We start from the raw sequence: 2,768 nt of genomic DNA, 5'->3' as shown, positions 1-2,768 counted from the left end.
CTTCAAAAATTGACAAGCTTTTTGAGGACAGTTCTGTAATGTTAAACATCAGGTAACCACAAGTGTTTGTTACACACCTACAGAAGTCAGTCGACTTTGTGTGTTTAATACAATTCACTTCCTAGTTAAGGGCACAAGAAAGTATTTAACAAAAATAATTACATTGGGGCCAGCCCGGTGGCGTAGCGGTTAAGTGTGCGCATTCCACTTCAGCAGCCTGGGGTTCACGGGTTCGGATCCCAGGCATGCACCAATGCACCGCTTGTCAAGCCATGCTGTGGCGGTGTCCCATATAAAGTAGAGGAAGATGGGCACAGATGTTAGCTCAGGGCCAATCTTCCTCAACAAAAGAAAAAAAAAAGAAGAAGATTGGCATTGGATGTTAGCTCAGAGCTAATCTTCCTCAAAAAAAAATAAATTACATCAATTGATCTAGAAATTGCATCAAATGCAAACATATATGAATACAGTGGTCAAAATCTGTCTTTTTAAGTGAATATTAATCATTTATTCAAAGTTAGACAAGAAGTTGAACGGTTAAAGTCTTCTGTGACATAAAACCATTTTGCGTAGATTCACATCTCAGCTGAGCAGGAGGAGAGAGGTGGGAGAGTAAGTGAGTAGCCCCATTTGGGTAGTGAGACAGTAAAATGGACTCACCACCAGCCTCCCCCAGCCCGCTGTCTTCACTGATTGCCTGCATGTGTGGCATCAGTAGTAGCATGCTGACAGCCAATTTTAATGCCATTTTCCTTGTTATTAATGTCAAAGACTTCTTGAATATTTTTCATAATTTTTTTTGCTGTATTAATAAATGCCACTTCTACATTGGAAGTTAGCAGAAATTAGCAAACTTAGGAAATTTAGCAGAAATTTCCATTAAGATAAGTCCATGTTATCATGCAAAAACTCCAGCTTGGTTTTTTTCACTTCTCTTCTAGATTCTAAATCACTTTTATTTATATTTTTATTTATATTTATATTTATGAATATAACTTCCATGTTGGAATTGGAATGCTGGCAGGCATCTTTTAACCAGGTTATCAAGTAGTTAAATGTATTCCTCCTTGTAATGTTGTTGGGGAGGAAAACTTTTCCTCCACCCTCTTAGTTTCAATGACTGGGACCTGCAAATTTAACTGACAAAAGACAGATTAACAGGAGAAAATGAATACAAATTTATTAATAATTTACATGTATGATTTACATGTATGAGAGTTCACAGAAAAGAAGTGAAACTCGAAGAAATGGCCAGACTCGGGGCCTTACATACTGTTTTGACAAAGAGAAGAGGGTTTGGACTTTGAGGGATGAAAAATCATGGGAAAGTTGCTAGGAAATATATGGGGCAAACTAATGGAAGAAAATGGTTATTTTTAGTGAGGCTGTTTATGCAGACTCATCTTGGTTTTGACTCTCCTTCTCTGGTGATGAGTGGCTCTCCTCTTCCTGGTATGGGAGAGGGGACACCTTCACAAAGGGAAATTTATGCCTTGCTTTTAGGCAAAAAAGGGGAGAGCAGAGAACTCTCCCTGCATCTGCTGATTCTCAATTGGCTTCAGCTCAAAATAATCCTTACACCAAAGTGGCATATTTTAGGGTGTCATCCTGATCCTCTTCAATATTGTAACTAGTAAACTTCAATATAAAAACTAGTAAAGCCCCTGCTGCACCACTGTAATATGACCTTGTGATGGAATGAGAGGACTCTTGTCCTGCCGTATCCCATATCTGAAGTTTTATCTGTTTCCCATCCATAGTTGTCATTCAGGCTCAGAACTCTACACCAATCATAAGGCCATGCACTGGCTAAAACCTGTTGTCTGTAAACTGTAGCATAAGCATAATTTACCAACACCTGTGTTGCCCACGGTGACATACCTGAAGAGGTAGGCACAAACCACGGCCATATCTCCTCCTCCTGCTCCTGCCCTACACTGCTCACCTGGTGCCTCAGCCTCCTATGCCAGACCCCACCACCTCAAGGAGCGAGGGGCCAAGAGGAAGCCAGACAAACTGACACTGGTGGAGCCCAGCTGAACAATCTTCCATTAACTTTTAAGACCTCCACAGAAGAGTCTCCTGATTTCCAGGCATGCTCTTCCCTGTCCCCATAGGTAGTATCAATCCAATTTCCTCTTGAAAATCAGGACCAGTCACCCCTATGACCACAGTAACTTCTTTTTTTACCTGTTGGTTTAGCGGCATAAGCACCTGTAATAGACAGACTAATGGCCCCCTAAGAATCCCATGTCCTAATCTCAGGAACCTGTGAATATGTTACGCTACACGGCAAAGGGGGATTAAGGTGGCAGATGGAACTAAGGTTGCTAATCAGCTGACACTGAAATGGGGAGAATATCCTGGATTATTTGAGTGAGTACAATGTAATCACAAAGGTCCTTTTGAAGAGATGTGACTATGGAAGAAAGGCACAGAGAGATGCAACCTTGTTGGCTTTAAAGATGAAGGAAGGGGTCATGAGCCAAAGAATAAAGGTGACCTCTACAAGCCAGAAAGTGCAAAGAAACACATTCTCCCCTAGAGCCTTTAGAAAGGAATGCAGCCCTGCCTATGCAGTGGTTTTGGCCCATGGGACCTGTGTCAGAATCCCAACCTGCAGAACCATAAGATAACAAATTTTTAAGTCACTTAGTTTGTGGTCATTTCTTAAGGCAGCAACAGGAAACGAATAAAGCAGCTTCAAGTGGCCATGGTAGCAGTCTCAGCATCTAATTCAGAGAAATCCTTGTTGTGTCTCCTTGCTG

At 41.4% G+C, this 2,768-nt stretch overlaps 1 pseudogene; it reads right to left on the bottom strand.

The window, feature by feature from the left end:
* Nucleotides 1-686: 686 nt before the first annotated feature.
* LOC131415128 (ras-related protein Rab-2A-like) lies at nucleotides 687-1,798 on the bottom strand (annotated as a pseudogene).
* Between the last annotated feature and the right edge of the window lie 970 nt (nucleotides 1,799-2,768).

Source organism: Diceros bicornis, chromosome 16 (genome assembly GCF_020826845.1).
Source record: "Diceros bicornis minor isolate mBicDic1 chromosome 16, mDicBic1.mat.cur, whole genome shotgun sequence".
Classification (NCBI taxonomy): Eukaryota; Metazoa; Chordata; class Mammalia; order Perissodactyla; family Rhinocerotidae; genus Diceros; species Diceros bicornis.
Note: the sequence above shows the minus strand (reverse complement) of the source record. Positions and strands in the feature narration are given on the sequence as shown.